Raw genomic sequence first — 17,833 nt, 5'->3', positions numbered from 1 at the left:
ACCAACACATCAAGAACTTCCACCCGCACAAACGTGATACAAGAACTTCCCTTTCAAGTCATAAGCCTAGGTGAGGCTTCTAAACTACAAGGCTGCCAGGTCTCAAAAATCTCAAATCAATAATCACAAATCTAAGTCCTGAACCTAGGTGGAGTCACTAATCCACAATCAAGTCCAGTCTATATTTAGATCTATACCACAACAATAGTACAAAAAATCACACCAGAGCAGAAATACGGAACCATATGATGATGTAAGATGAAATGTAATGATGTGCAATGCAATGCGATGCACTGGCCAAATACCCTGTACACACATGCTGAAAAGCATTGTTCGCACAATAGTCATGACCCATGGGAGACCCGCGAAGTCCATGTACCTCTCGCTCTGGAATATACCTCGGATCACGAGTCCACTCAGCCTGCAGAACTGGATCACGAGTTCACAAATAGGCTACATCCTCACCCCCTGTAAAATGTGTGTGTGTGTGTGTGTGTGTGTGTGTGTATATATATATATATACATATATATATATATACACATACAAGATAGGATACATTCTCACCCCCTGCCAGATGTGCCTTATATACATATATTTGCATGCAAGATGAGTATTTGAAATATAGTTCAAGGAAGAACTCCTAACGGCACCACTCAAATATAAGTATGATCAATCAATGAAATCAAATGCCAACGTAGACAAGTCACAATACCATAAGCTATAATAAGACTTGAGAAATCGGCAACCATGGAATGAATCATACAAACTATCTCAATCAACATAAAAAATATATAACAAACTCTTCCTTTTAATTATGACAAATACACCTTATGACTAGGTCTTGTGTCACCAATATACTCCATTTTCTCATTTATCATCTTCAGTATTAAGTCATAATTCAATATCAATGTACAGGTGAAATAAGAATGTATGCCATGCATGATACCATCATCAACAAGAAATCATAATTAGATTTCAACCGTGTATCATCATAAGTATACATCACGACTCGGGCCTAATCTCATCATCCTTCCTTTCTCCGATGATAAATGATACAATAAGAGAGAAATGAATACAAACAATATCACAACACAACAAATAAGGCAACAAGCCTAAACACAATAACAGGGCGACAAGCCACAATCAACAGCAACCAACCTAGTAGAATTCCATCTCAACTCCATACCCGAAGGCCTAGCATGCTTTCCCTATCAATATCTAACTCCCACATATGTTTCACTAATTGGAGTCTAACCGAAAGGTAAGCCATAACCTACCTAGAATGCCGAACAGGAGCCTCGAACAATCAAACCTTTGCCTTCCCGTTTTGTTGCACCACCGAATGCATAAAGTCTATTCATATTGTAATTCTATATTAGAAATCAAGAAGAACAACACCCATATTGCTATGCTTATCGTTTAGGTCAAATCCAACTATGGAGAAAGGGGAAACGGGCTCAAAAGGGTAGAATGGTCATTTTGAAAGTGAAATATGCAACTCATGCTCTAGATGATCAAAACCCATTATTCAATTGCTAAATTATCTCAAGATTAGGCCAAATTCGAAATTAAAGTGAAATCCCTAATTTTGGGTATGAACCCTAACTTTCCAACCCTTAAATTAATCACTAACAATGGAAGATTTAAGCCTATTGACAATGAATCCATCAAATTCTATGATTAAACTAGTCAGTTTCATAATCAATTTCTATTTAGGAAGTCTAGAAGTCATTTCACAAATTTATCATAAAAACTCATCTTCCCTCTTTGATTCTAATGGTTTCTAGCATGATTTAGAGATTAAGGAAGATAAATAGAAGATAATTAATGAAGTCTAATGGTTGGAAAACTTACCACAAGGGGATTTTGTCCAAGAGCTATTCAATTCGCCCAAAGTATACTTAGAGAGTGATGAGAGAAATTAGAGGGTTTGAGGGTTTTTAACTTAGCAAAAATAAGAGAATCTGCCCGACACTCACTGTAGAGGTCGTATTTCCACCACGGTGGAACTTTGTTCGCTATGGCGGCCCATCTCAAGACCCACTCAGCCACTACGGCGGTGACCTTCTGCTATAGCGAGGCCGCCACAGCGGATGGTTGTCAACTGTGGCGAGTCGCCAAGAACTCATCACACACACGTTATGGCGGTCGGTCCATGCTATAATGACGGGACGGGTGCACGAAAGTCTGGTGCCGGCTACGGGGGATACCGTACACCAAAAAATTTTGGTTTTTCACAAGTTTCAACCCGAGGCCTCACAGATACAAAATATATATGTGTACACACATAAAAATGCGCTACGAACTCATCTGTGGCCTCAAAATTTCCAACAGAGGTCTATTTGACCAAGTCAACCCCCAATAGCCTAAAGCCAACATTCGAACCCAATACCCAAGGAAATGCTCTCGCGAGTGCCTTGGAACGAGGCTAATATCCCACCAAGTCACAAACGACCATCCGAACTTTTCAAAATTGATAGAATTTCGAAAAAGGTCTGTTTCCAAAAGTCAACTTTGGGTCAAACATCCTTCACTTAAAAGCTCAATTTCTCAAAAGACACACTAAAACTCATCTGATGACCTTAAGAACCGTGCCACCCGTCCCCACTAATCATAATCATACTAATAGAGCTTGGGGAAGGGTCAACGGGGGAAAAAAAGGTCAAAAACACTATAACGACCGAACGGGTCATTACTGTGTCGCCCATCCCCGAGGGTCAAAAGCACACAAACGGGGCTAGGGGAAGATTCAACAGGGATAAAATGTGCATAACGACCAAACGGGTCGTTACACTAACTTAGTGCAGCAGACATATTCAATGTTCAAACTACTTAGAGGTAGAGGCGGATCTAAGATTTAAAATTTATGGGTTCTAATTTAAGATTCTTAACATCGAACCCATTATATTTTTAAAGTTATGGGTTCATTACTACTATTTATTAAAATTTTAATAAATTTTTACACATAAATTTATGTTTCGTGTCGAAACCCCAAACTACAAGGCTAGATACGTCTCTTCTTAGATGGGAACTGAGATAGTAGAGTTTGGGTAGATTTGTCTTTATTTCGGGTCTAAGGACTAATTCGAGTCATTTGCTTAAAATTAGGTCTTTTGGGGCCTTTTCTTTTTGCTGGTGCACATCATGTCCTTTTTCCTTTTACTCCTTGTTTTTTTAACTTTTGTCACTATTTAAGCTAGCAATTTTTCTTAAAAATAAGTTTTGTGTGCTACAAATCAGTCCTAATTTTTCTAAATTCTGAAAATCAGTTTTAAGCCTCCTTTCATTAGGCAAGACTTAGGTTAATTAATAACATTTCTAAAAATAAGAGTATTAGTTTTGTTTAAAGATTTTTCTATGTCTTTTCAAGTTATTTGTAACAACCCGTTCGATCGTTATTACACTTTTGACCCATTTACCCTTGTTAACTATTCTCCGAGTCCCGTTACCTCTTCTCCAAGTACATTACTATGATTTTGACCCGCAAGGATGGGTGGCAGGACCTCCTTAGGCCCACAAGGGCTACTGTTACACCTTGGAAAATTTCGTATCGCTAGTGTCATAAGTAAACTGACGTAAGCCTAGAGGGGACATGGAACTCTTATAAAGTTAAGAAAGATTTTTAACAAGTGCTAATCAAGTGTCTAAAAGTTCCAGGATCAAGCAAATCGAAGGAATTAAGTTTCTCGAAATCTTGGGAAAAACTTGGAAGAATTTGGGAGGGATTTCTAGTCCAACTTTAGAGAGGTATATCTCCTAGAATATGTGGAGTGCATAACCTATGTAAATTGAAGTTCAGAGTTATATCCCCACGCTATCTTATATTACTCCATATGTTGATGATAAGTTCGGTATTAAGCCAGAATCATTATCCAAGCCTTTCTCGGTTGCCCCGTCGAGGGCTTTGTTATTGCAAGACGAATTTATCGTAAGTGTGTGATTACTATATATGTGGCCGAAAAACTCTTGCTGATTTAGTAGAATTAGAAATAGTGGACTTTGATGCCATTATGGGTATGGACTGATTAGCTTCTTGCTATGCCGATGTTGAATGTTGGTCCAAAATTGTGAAGTTTCAGTTCCCTGGCAAACCAATTCTTAAATGGAAGGGCAATACTCCAGCACCAAAGGGTAGGTTTATTTCCTACCTTAAGGCATGTAAAATGATCTCCAAAGCCTATATTTATCACTTGGTTCGAGTTAGGAGTACTAAAGCCGAACCACAAACTCTACAGTCCGTTCCAGTAGTTAATGAATTTCAGGATGTATTCCCCGATGAATTACCAGGTCTTCCTCCCGAAAGGGAAATCAAATTTGCGATTGATGTGTATCCGGGCACTCAGTCCATCTCTATTCCTCCCTATCGTATGTCCCCTGTTGAATTGTGAGAATTGAAGGTACAATTGCTGGACTTGCTAAACAAGGGCTTCATTAGGCCTAGCACTTCTCCATGGGAAGTGCCGATATTATCTGTGCGCAAGAAGGATGGCTCAATGTGTATTGACTACAGGCAACTAAATAAGGTGACTATCAACAATAACTATCCATTGCCCAGAATTGATGATTTCTTTGATCAACTGCAGGATGCCAAATGTTTCTTGAAGATTGACTTAAGGTCAAGGTATCATCAGCTAAGTGTAAAAGGGGAAGATATTCCAAAGACAGCTTTTTGAACGAGATATGGGCATTTTGAATTCTTAGTTATGTCCTTCGGATTGACAAATGCTCAGTATTTGCATTCATGGCACTAATGAATATTGTATTGTCGGCCTTGGATGTCTTTGTTATTGTATTCATTGACGATATCCTAGTATATTCTCGTTTGGAAATAGAACATGTTGATCACCTTCGGAAGGTGTTACAAACATTGTGAGATCGAAGGTTGTATGCAAAGTTCTCCAAATATGAATTAAATTTAACTTCGATGGCTTTTCTAGGCCATATTGTGTCTGACGAGGGTATTAAAGTAGATAATCGAAAGAACGAAGCTGTTAAGAATTGCCCGGGACAACAACATCCTCAAAAGTTTGAAGTTTCTTGGGCCTTGCGGGATATTATCGGAGATTTGTAGAAGGATTCTCTTCTATAGCAGCTCCACAAACAAAATTAACTCAGAAAGCAACTAAGTTTCAATGGTCAGAAGCTTGTGAGCAGAGTTTCTAGGAACTAAAAGACAAGTTGAAATCCGCTCCTGTTCTTACCCTTCCAGAAGGCATTGACGGTTACACTATATATTGTGATGCTTCACGCACAGGTCTGGGATGTGTACTAATGCAAAATGGTAAGGTGATCGCTTATGCCCGCACGATTGTGAAAACATGAGGCGAGAACTACCCAACTCATGATCTTAAGTTGGCGGCGATGAATTTATGCTTTGAAGATATGGCGAAACTGCTTATCACGAAGTTCATGTTGATATTTCAAGCGATCACAAAAAGCCTTCAATATATTCAAGCGAAAAGAGTTGAACTTGAGGCAACGAAGATGGCTCGAATTGCTGAAAGATTATGATATTGATATCTTATATCATCGTGGCAAAGCCTATATTGTTACTGATGCGCTAAGCATCAAGTCGATGGGTAGCTTATTGCATGTGCTAGTTGAAAAGCTGGAAATGACTAAAGAACTTCACTGCCAAGCAAAACTAGGAGTTCACTTATTGAATTCAGAAGATACTGGTGTTACCCTACAGAGTATGTCACAATCGACTCTTGCCTCGGAAGTAAAGGCTCAGCAGTATGAGGATCCAGTTCTAGTCAATCTCAAGGAAGGAGTTCAACAAAAACGTATTTCAACCTTTGAACTCGATCTTAATGGGGTTCTAAAACATCGACGTCATTTGTGTGTTCCAAATGTATCCGGACTTGGGGATAGAATCATGTCGAAATTCCATTATTCCCGGTATTCTATACATCACGGCTCCACAAAGACGTATCCCGACCTCGAAAGGGTTTCTATTGGTAAACGACATGAAGAAAGATATTGCGAGCTTTGTAGTTCTCAATGCCCCACTTGCCAACAAGTGAAGATTGAACACTAGAAACCCAAAGGCTTATTTCGAAATAGAGAACCGGCTTGAAATGGTAAGTGATTAATATGGTTATGAGTTGCCCCGTTCTTATCGCAAGTTTGATTCTATTTAGGTGATCATAGATAGGTTGACCAAATCAGCCCATTTCTTGCCAGTCAAGACCACTTACACTGCTGAAGATTATGCCAAGCTGTACATTAAGAAGATTGTGCGTCTTCACGGTATTCCTATGTCTATTATTTCTAACGAGGGAGACGCTCGGTTGCGAAAGAAAACTTCTAAGTCTTTCCGAAGGTCTTGGCACTCAGGTGAGTCTTAGTACAGCCTTCCATCCGCAGACAGACGGACAAGCTGAGCGAACTATTCAAACTTTGGAAGATATGCTACGAGCTTGTGTACTGGATTTCCAAGGAAACTGGGATGATCATTAGCCTCTTTATGTAGTTTGCACATACACAAGCTATGTTACCCGAATATCAAAATGGCTCTATATGAGGCCCTATATGGTGAAAGTGCAGGTCTCTGCCCAGTTGGTTTGAAGTCGGAGAAACAAAATTATTTGGGCCAGATCTTTTACATCAGGTTATTCAGAAGATAAAGCTTATTCAGGAATGGTTGCGTACAGCTCAGAGTCATCAAAAACCTTACGCAGATGTACGACGATGAGAATTGGAATTTCAGGTAAGTCATTGGGTGTTTCTGAAAATATCACCTATGAAGGGCGTGAGGTCGGTAGAAGAGTGAAACTCGGTCACGATATATCGAACCTTATAAGATCATCCGAAAGCGAGTAGGACGGGTATTTTATGTCCGAGTCGTCATCGAACTAAAAGCGAGTCCACCCGCCTACGTATCCATGTTGAGGAAATGTATCGGAACCTAGAATCTCTGCATGTACCGTTAACAATATACGAGTCACGGCAGAACCTGTCATACAAGGAAGAACCAATGCCATCCTATTTAGCCGTGTCCGCCGACTTAGGACCAAAGATGTGGCTTCGGCAGCGGTTCCGCGGAGAAGTAGGTGTCACGACCCAACCCGTGCCGTACCCGCGTCTAGTGCCGTGACACTCGTACCCACCCATTAACCGAAATTGGCATACAAATATTTATACATATACAAAGGTCGGACGTCGCCTCGAGTGTCGCATGTACAAATATATATCACGAAGCAATGAAAGCTATCATAAAGCACGACGTCCCAAAATATATACAAATACAACGTGAAGGGCGCACGTAACGGGACCGCCCAAAACATAAATCATACGAACACGAATCGAACGGTAATATTCACAACCCACGTATATGTCTACGGACCTCAAGAGTAACAACGAATCATATGACGGAGACAGGCCCCGCCGTACTCCACCGAATAAACATATACATATGCAACGGAAGAGTCTGTACCAAAATATAGGCCTCGAACAAAGGAGTACCTAAGATACACGAGTAAAAATTGTCCCTGCGTGGCGGATCACCAAAGTGGGCATACGTACCTACGGGCATGAAACGCGACAAAAAAAAGGGGTGAGTACGAATATGTGCATCAGTATGCAAAGCATGAAATACAGTAAACAGGATCATAACCGGAACAAGAAGTACAGTAAATAAGTACAATATCCAAAATACCAAAATATTTACTTTTGAAACACAAATCATGCATAGGTCGGCTCGAGAACTGTGGTCGCCACCGCGTCTTTGCGCCATAACACATCATACTCGGAAGATTTCATATCTCCGTAACCCAACATATCTCCATAACACATCATAACGCCATAACACATCATAACACCATAATATATATACGGTGCCCTACCTCTAGCGAAGTGTGTCGGTGAACCATAACACATCATACTCCGAATATAACATAGTGCGCACGATGACATAACCTACCCAGACTCGGCGAAAGATGTAACAACCATATGCACGAGCAGAGTCGTGAGTAACCATATGCATAAAAATCATCATTCCAGACTCGATAGATAAATAAATAGTCAACGCTCGGGGGTTAAGACGATAGTCATGTAAGTTCTTTCAAAAAGTCGTTAGAACTATACAAAGGAAAGTCTCGGGGACCACGGACGAGTATCAAACCAATCCGAGCCCGCCTATGAAAGTTAGAGCCATTATTCGTTATAGAACCTTCTACGAACATATCGAAGCGATCCGAGCTCGTCTACGCAAGTTAGAGATAATATTCAAGATAAACACTCGCTTTAGAACAAAAACTCTTATGCAACATTTATTTTCCAATCATACAAAAGACACAAGAAACATAGTACGACTATATTAAGAATGCTAACATCAAGAAGTGAATAAGAATCGTATACATGCTCGGATCTTAAGTGTCACACCCTGATCTTATTAGGGTGTGATGGGCACCCGGCCCTTACTTAGGGCCGAGCGAACCCCTCGACTCTTGCATACAATCACGCCAAACTTTTTAAACCAAATAAGATAAAATACATAGCAAAATTTTTTCGTAAATATTCTTTCTCGTAGCTTCAATCGAACGAATTTATAATCATACAAAATTCAATACATAACACGGACCAACATATCGGCCGACGAAGCCACTTAAGACCGACAACCAATACCCACGACGCCGTCGCAAAGTCTCTAACATACATCCACAAATCATAACAAATAAACTCGACTTGGCAGCCTCGGAGAATGGAGCTTGCCATCTCTCGCGGAACACCTTCTATAATAACTTCTCAAAATTTCATCCGGGAGTACCTCGGCGTGGCACGAAACGCAAATTTCGAAAGACGGGGTCGCACGGAAACGTACCGAGCATGTAAGGCATGCAATACGTAAAAGCAGTAACCATAACTGAAACAAACAGACTAAAAGATAAATACATTAGTCAAAAAATACTCGTATGCGTATTTTTCGTACACAAATCGACATACCGTCTCATATATCGAAGGAGTATGTAGGTAAGCCGAGTCAACCAGAGTACTAAAATGCTTATTTTACAATTACGTATCGCATGTCCGAAGAGGTGCGGAAAAATACGGAGCGCACCGGTGACGTCACACGTCGACGGAGGTCATATATCGTACGTAATGTCACGCAAGGTCTATATCGGATGGAGTACCGAACGACGTTAATGCTCGTACGAGGTCATATATCTGGACGCGGACGTACGAGCGTATATCGAAGTATACCCGTAATCGTAGTCGTACGTACGGAGCGTCGTACAAATATAGTCGAGCCGCATGCGTAGAGATATAAAATTCGTGGTAACCGAAAAATACAGAGGCATAATAGACGAGCCTTATCAAAATCGAAGATGTAAAAGACATACGCAGTCATTATCGAATCGAAGTACGTAAAATTGCATATCTTATCCGTAATATCAAAATGCATTATTTTCGGATCTACAAATTATGCATACCGATCATATATTATCATATACATACGCTAATAATACATCCCGCCCTCCAGCCGAGGGACGCGGTAATGTAACCCGCCCTCTAGTACGGACGCGGTGAACGTACGTAACATATGCCATCCCGGCCCCGTCCCCATATCATCATATCATAAGCATAAACGAACCCGGCCCGCCTATGAGGGACGCGGTGAACAATGCGGGAACCGCACGATACCGTAACCCGGCCCGGGGACGCAAGGACAAACACGGGCATGCGCACGATAACGTATCCTCGGCCCGGACGCGGGAACGTATGCACGCAGCCTTGCACGAGCGCAGTCATGAGAAACCATATGCACATAAATCTATACTCGATGAATACGTACACTTACCGACATTCGAAGGCTCGAGAAACGACTTTCGGGTTCTTCCAAATTAATATCGGGGAAGTTACGAGCGTTTGAAATACGTAAAACCTCTCCGCACTTTTTTTAAGCGATCCGAGATCGTACGTGAAGAACATTAAGGCTTATAGAGCACACTCATATTAGAATACTCGGATCGAAGACTCATATCCAAATACACATACCTCGAATACTTATATCTAATACTTATATCGAAATGCCCGAGTATCGGAATACTTACACCAAAATACTTGTATCGAATACCTATGTCGAGTTATATATTGGAATATTTATTTTTGAATACTTAACTCGAATACTTATTTCAAATATTTATATCGGAATATTCATATCAAAATACTTATATCAAAATATTTATCGATGATCAACCGAGTACTTATCGAACACTTATATCAAAATTCTTATGTCGAGAATGCATACGAATCATAACAATCTCGAACCATAACCAAAAATTTCCTTTAATTATCTTACGGAATAAGACAAATAGAACAATACAATTAAATCTCGGGACACGTGGACCCGCCTCGGATCATATCTTGGACCGACGTACATAAATTACGAATTTTAGGCTTATCTACAACTTCTAGGTCTTAGGGTAATTCGGTTCCATTTATGAAAGTTATAGACGTTTAAGTTATTTTTCCGATAAAATGTCACCCGAATGTTTAATTCAATTGTGTTGAATGAAAAAGGCTTCCACTTTGGATTTAAGCCCAGTGGTCCGTCATGAGTCGTGTTTAATCAAGCCTATTACAACTAGGACATGCAAAGAAAGAAGGGGTAAGCCTTACATACCTTATTTGTCTCTTACGCTTCAAAAAATATCAAATCCCATTTCCTCCAAAATCTACAATTGGTCATATTTACCAAATATTAATCACAATAGCTTTAAGAATTCAATCTTAATCAATACTTGTCTACAAAAATTTGAGGCATCTCCCCATATACAACATCCCCGAGATTTAACTACGTTGATAAATATAACAACCATACCAACAACAATACCAATAACATCAACATTCGATTTGAACGCATTCTAACATAAATTGTCTTTATGTCACCCCGAATAGTGCAACAACTTCCAATCCAACTTTACACTTTCAAATCAATATCAATCTTTCCATATTCATACACTAATTTAAGACCATTCAAACATAGGCCAAAAATATTCCAAGCCATATCCAATATTCAACAATTCCATCAATTCCATATTCCACCCAAAATTCCTACATGTCTGCAATGAAAACCATCACAACACATTTTCTACTTACAAATTCATAACCAAATAACAACAATCCACACTTAAATAACATTTCCATAATATCATAAAATCATACTAAAATGACATAATCTTCTACAATCAATTTCAATGCCAACTTAAACCATTTAACCTTCATTTACATCATAATTGTCACCACAACACAACTAACACATTAAACAAAATTAATCCATTTCCGATTCCGTACTTCCATGCCCACAGTATATTCCATATTTCCAACCTCAACCAAAGTCATTCAACTTCCATTTCCAATATGAATTCCACCATAACCACATACTAGAATATATATATATATATATATATATATATATATATATATATATATATATATACGGCCACTTACATATATGCACACCCACTTTGCAAACTTCCATATTTCCATAAATTCTACTCATTTCTACATACTACAACATAAACAAACCTTCATAATATGATAAAAAAGGAATTAATTCTTACCTTTTTCTCCAAACTTCTTCACTTGACCAAGTTGTTAAATTGATGAAACAAGCTCCCTATCTTCCAAAATAACTACACCAAGTTGTATATAGGACCCTTGAATGAGTAGGAATACCACAAGAAAATAATTTTTTTGGAGAAGATTTCAAAGATGGGCAAAATTTCAAGAGCATGGCCGAATGGCCTCTATTTTTGCTCTTCTTGTTTTGTTTTTCTCCTTGTCTTATTTCTTGAAACTTCTATATGTTTCAAGACAATTAAATGGTCCCTTTTATTTAATTATCACATGGATAATTCACTTGGGCTTAGGTCCTTTTTATGGACCATGGCCGGATGTATAAGCCCCCTATTGGGCCTCTTCTTCTCTTTTTTTTTTTTTTTGTCATGGGCAAACGAAAGCCCCGAGTTGAAACCCCTAGATGCTGACCTTTCAACCTTAAAACGTTCATATCTCCTTGTACCGACGTCACCTGGGAACCCACGACCTATGGTTGAAAGCTAATTCAATTATATACAACTTCTATGTCTTGGTATTTTCCAAATTCCAAACATATAATACCGTTTTGCCTCAAAGTCAGGTCACCCGAAAACGTTTTCTTAAAAATATTCGTTTGGAGGGTTCCACTTTGATTTGGCCCAAGGGTCCTTCATGAGTTATGTTTAACTTTACATATGTGATTCATATAACTTGTCACATGTTCCAAAAAAAATCTTAACGTGTGGGCCCCACCTCAGCTTACAAATAATCCGACGTTCAAAAATACGGGATATAACATTAAGAATGGAGTTACCCCAAGGCTCGTATCATATTTTACTTACGTCTAAGACATGCCAAAAGAAAGAAAGGTTAGGCTTTACATACCTCGTCCGCTTCCTAAGCTAATCCAAACATAAGTCTCGGGCTTCCCAAGATCTACAATAACGTCATTAAATACCAAACATTAGCTATAGGTACTTAGGAATTCATTCCCAAGCTATCACTTTATCTACAGAAATTCGGGCAGCATTTCCCCTATAAATTCAACAACCCCGAGACTTCAACTCGGCACGGAATCGGTCAACAACAATACCAACAACCATATTAACAACATCAACAATTAATCCAAAATACATTCTAACGTTAGTAACTCTTTTCTACATACTTCGACAACATTCCATTTTATATTCAAATTAACCACACTGAAAATCAAACTGGCCTTGATTTACGCACCAAGTACTAATCCGAAATCGCAAATAAGACTCAGAACACTTCCAACAATCCGCACAACATTCAAAACAACCCAACCAATATACTACTCCACCCGAAACCTCCCCAAACTCAATAAGAACAAAACAACACATTTCTTTCTTCCAAATTCATGAACTACACCAACAATCCATACGTTAACAACATCATTCTCATAAATATAGAAACTACATTAAAATCACATTAACTTCTAAAAACAGCCCACAACAATTACACCTTCAACTTGAACCATTAAACCTTCATTTTCATCATGGAATCCATAACAACAACAATAAAATATAAATAAAATTAGTTCATTCCTTGCCATACAAAATAGCCCATATTCGGCCACCACATCACACACAAATTTCATTATTTTTCATCCATTCTATACTCTACAACATACACAAACCATCCATAACATATGAAAAAGAAAGATTAAACCTTACCTTTTCCACTTAACTCCACAACTTGGCTAGGGTTGTAAATGGTAGAAACGAATGGTTTGTTGACTCATGACAACTACTCCAGCGTTAACAAGGACCTTCCGAATTGGTTGAATTCTTTGGAAGAAAATATTTTTTTGATCAAGATTTTTGGACCTCAAGTTTGGCTAGCTATGGCCGAATGGTCCTCTTTTTTTATTCTCCAAGTCTTTCCAAGGTTCTAAGGTTTGTGAAGATGAAGAATATGATTGTCATCTTTTATCTACATATATTATGCATCCATGTGCGCATTTCTTTCTTACCCACCACATTACACGGCCACTTGGCCTTTTGTTTCATGAAATATTAACTTTCCATAATTAATTTTTAACCCCAAATTTTCCTTAATATTCCATGCCAATAAAATCATAAGCAACTTATGCCTTAAAACAAAATCGGAGGTCAAAAGTCTCTACCTCGTATTCCGGAATAGTCTTGTTCTTAACTTATCATGGTTAGCTCGGATTATCCCAATGTACAAAATACGGGATATAACATAAGGACAGGGAAGAGATGACGTGGGAAGCCGACTTATTCCTTGCTCCAGCTACTTAATAGCTAAACATTCTTTGACCTCTCTCAATGACATTAATTTTTAACAAGTATGCCAAGATTCAAATGTAACACTTGCTCTACAATATAGATGATGTTGTTCCAGAAGGAACTTTACAGGATTTCGCTTTATCAACAAATGACTTGCAAGGTAAAAGTCATATTTAAACTTTTCAAAGGGCAATGTAATGGGAAATGCTATTATGTTATTGTATGTTTATGTGTTGTCGAATACAGTATCTTATATGGCATGTAGATTGGGTTTGTTGTATACAGGCATTGGTAATACCCAATTAAAGACAACTCTAAATGAAATTTCCACGAAAGTACATAAAAAGTATTTATATAGTACCTTAATCTAAACATTTAAGGACGAATATTTTTAGGGTGGGGGGGGGCCGAGGATATGTTACATCTCGCCCTCCAAAAACTAAGTATGTGACGAATTCGTCGGCGTATTTTTAAAAGTTGAGGACCTCCTTAGGCCCACGAGGGCTCAACCAAATATAAACCTTGGAAAATTTCGTATAGCTAGTGTCATAAGTAAACAAACGTAAGCCGGAGGATAAGTTTAAACTCTTATAAAGTTAGAAATTCTTGATATTTGCAATGCTAAGCAGTGTCTAAAGGTAGGGGTTTCAAAAAAATGAAAAACCGACGAACCTAACCATGCACCGACCGATTTATAGTGTTTTTTCAATAAAACCGTGATTTTTATTTAAGCTTATAATCGTCCCGAATAATTAGGTGGTCTTTTTTAATTTATACAAAAAACCGAAAAGTTTCCGAACGAACCGAATAGCCTTACATGTATGAAATATATTTTATATATTACAAATATGTTAAATTGAATATATAAAATATATTTTACAAGTTAGCGTTCAAATATAAAAAAGAATTTTGGCCACTAAATTTTGGGCCTTTAGTTGATTGGATTTAGTTTCAAAAGGATACCTCATATACATAGTCATACGGTCATAGATTTAGATGATTTAAGTAGGCATTTTTTGTTATAGTTAGCACTAACAGAAGTTTACCTCCATCTTGGTATCCTCTACTATGTTGCTTGATGCATACGTATCAAATTCAAGCTGTGGTTTCTGTGGCCTACAAGCTAATGTTTGTTTTGGCTCAATTCAACATTGTTGTCTTTGGCAAGTTATTCTTCACCCTGGCCAATCAGTGAGGATTCACGTCGCGATGATGCCATCGTTGTTGTCTTGCTACTTGATATAACACATTTCAGTTTAATTACTTTGTATAATTTTTTTAATAGCTTTTACATTAAATATTTCATAAGAAACAAATAGAAGCTTTATTTGATGGTGTACTACAAATAGGTTTGTGGAGGTCTGTGTCGTTACATTTTAATGATGGTGTACTCTTAGGTGACACTTTAAAAACTAAATAACCGAAAATTAATCGAACCGTACCGATACCGAAGAAAAACCGAGATGATGGGACGGTCTCGAAAAGTCTAATTTTGGTTATACAAAATAAAATAACTGAAGAATTGGGATGGTATAATTTTTTTAAAATAACCGACCGAACCATCCCATTGACACCCCTATCTAAAGGTTCCGGGGTCAAGCGAATCAAAGGAATTAAGTGTGCCGAAATTTTGGGAAAAACTTGGCAGAATTTGGGACGGGATTTCTGGTCCAACTTGAGAGAGGTATACCTTCTAGAATAGAGAAAAGACATCATTTCCCCCCTAAACTTGGCCCGAAAACTCACTTTAGCAATTAAACTTTAGTAGCAATTCTTTACCCCCCCCCCCCCCCCCCCCCACCCCAAACAACTTTCAAGTTATTTAAATACCACCTACGTACGTGCAACACCGGTTACATGGTTGAAAGGTGCCTATACATGTGCGACACATAAGCGCCACCTCAACGACACGTCATTTACACGTCATATAGTCTCTCTTTTCTCTTTCTCTTCCTCCTCCTCCTATTCTCTCTTTCTCTTCCTTAATTTCCTCTTCTGTGAAAAGCAACAAAAAGTTTTCATTGTTTCAAAATCATAGATTTTCCAAATTTCAACTCTCATTTAGAGATACATGGCAAAAAAAACCATGACCCACCCACTCCCTCCGCCGTGAACCACCGTACAAAATCCCCCCAATCACCGGAAGAACCAACAACACCCATTACCAAAACCATCTCAAAATAGCCATAATCTTTCTCCAAGCCTTTTGTTCCTCCCACATAAACAACCCTTCTGTTTCTCAACTTCTCCAACATCACAGTAGCATTAAATTTTTTTGCAAAATCAAGAAATAAAATCAAATACCCAGGAACAAAAAGTAGGAAAAATGGAAGAAAAATTGAAAGGAAATTGCGGCTAGATTAGTTATCAAATAGCCATTTACCCGAGAAAAGAAATTACAGCCATTGGATTTTCTCAATGCCATGATTGAACATAGCCCAGAAAGGAAGCAACCAATCATCACAGCCCCTTTACAACATCAGCAACAACACAAAAATGAAGAAATTGCACAATTTGTCCTTCAAAGGAATGGTCTTTAATTTTGAGGAAGAGCAAGAAGTGTATAGGGGTGTGTTTGGATGAAGTTTTTTCAATTTTATTTCTTCTTTTTTCCTTTTTGTTTGTTTCAAAGGGCTGTTGCTCATCAAATCACTGGCAAGGCAGAGATGGGCAACCACCCTTTACAGGAAATCCCAATTTCTCTGATGCCTCATTCTTTAGAGCTAAAATTCAAAGCAAACTCGTAGTGGGTTATCCATTGGGTGTGTTGTTGTTGCGATGGGTTATTGAGGGCGTCATTTTTTGGAAATGGAAACTCCATGAACAATGATTTTTGTAATAGTTGCAGAAAATAATGGAGAACAAAACCTTCCCTCTAAATCTGTGAGTGTTTTCTACAGTATTTCTACCAAAAAAACTTGAAAAAAAGACATAAAGTTGGGAAGATAGGAAATAATTGCAGAAAATAGTTTATAGAGAGAGATTATATTTAATTGGTGGTGTTAACATTGAAATTTAAGAAGAAAACAAAAAAGAAGATGATGAAAGATGATAGCAGAGAGGTGCTTTGGTGAAGATGTCAATGGAGGCTTCTCCATAGAGGTAAATAAGGAATAGAGGGCCCCACAGTCCACATTAAAACAAACGGTTATTAAAAAAAATTGTTAAAATAAGTTAAAAACGTGCCCAAGAGCGATGGTTGGGTACGCGCTTAGGTCTAGGCTAATAAAGGTTGAAAATAATTCACGTATAAATTGTTTAGAGGGGTAAAGAATTTCTAGTAAAGTTTAATTACTAAAGTGAGTTTTCGGACCAAGTTTAGGGGGAAAATGATGTCTTTTCTCTCTAGAATATGAGGAATTATGGAACGCATAACCTTGTAAATTGAAGTTCAGAGAGTTTTCTTTCTAATGCAACTAACGGATCGCAAATCCGAGATGTACGGTGGAAGATACAGCTCGTACAAAATTGTACAATTTCTCTGATGCAACTCGACGGTTGCACATGGACGAACCATCAACATGTTGACAGTCTGTCAATGTGCACATCGAGTTGAGGTGGTGGTAACCGACTTTAACAAGTATAAATACCCCTCTTATGTTATTTCCACCATACTTCTCCAAGTCTAGAAGCATCATAGCATATATTTACACTCTCCTAATGATTCTACATCAATCTCCACCATAAGTATTGCAATCTATAATCCAACTAGGCTCGGGAAGTGCAGGTAATGTTGTGAGCTTAGATTTCATCTTTATTTCGCTGTGGGAAAGGTGTATCTCGGGTCCAAACCAGTAGCAAGTATTAATTAACACAACTGAGGTAAGATTACTTCTCTGTAATCAAAGAATTTGGTTAATTCGAAGTTGTATTTGTTAGATTGTCGCGTGTTAATCCTAATTGGGCGAAAGATGGCGTAACCCTCTTATGGGATGTTGTTAATGGAATTATATGAATATTGAATTAATCAAATGCCTTTGTTTGGTTTTGGTTGTTGAATCTGGGGAACATA

Source organism: Lycium ferocissimum, chromosome 9 (assembly GCF_029784015.1).
Source record: "Lycium ferocissimum isolate CSIRO_LF1 chromosome 9, AGI_CSIRO_Lferr_CH_V1, whole genome shotgun sequence".
Classification (NCBI taxonomy): Eukaryota; Viridiplantae; Streptophyta; class Magnoliopsida; order Solanales; family Solanaceae; genus Lycium; species Lycium ferocissimum.
This window is presented reverse-complemented; position numbering follows the sequence as displayed.